The sequence below is a fragment of the Merops nubicus genome, unplaced genomic scaffold, assembly GCF_000691845.1.
Source record: "Merops nubicus isolate BGI_N331 unplaced genomic scaffold, ASM69184v1 scaffold36673, whole genome shotgun sequence".
NCBI lineage: Eukaryota > Metazoa > Chordata > Aves > Coraciiformes > Meropidae > Merops > Merops nubicus.
In genome coordinates this window covers 10995-11198 of record NW_008601732.1, presented here as the reverse complement: position 1 = coordinate 11198, position 204 = coordinate 10995, and positions in this window count along the sequence as shown.

Here is a 204-nt window from a genome sequence, read left to right as displayed (position 1 = left end):
CGGCCTCTCCGCGGCCTCTCCGCGGCCTCTCCGCGCTGTAAAAGCCCCGCGGCGCCTCGGCCGGGCCCCCAGCCCCGCGCAGGGCTCTGTACGTGGGATTAAAGCCTGTCGCTTCCCCACACGGGCTGGGGCAGCCCGGCTGCCGCCCGGGAGGTGAGCGGCGTTATGGGTAAAGCCCGGGGGAGGAGGGGCCAGAGCAGCACT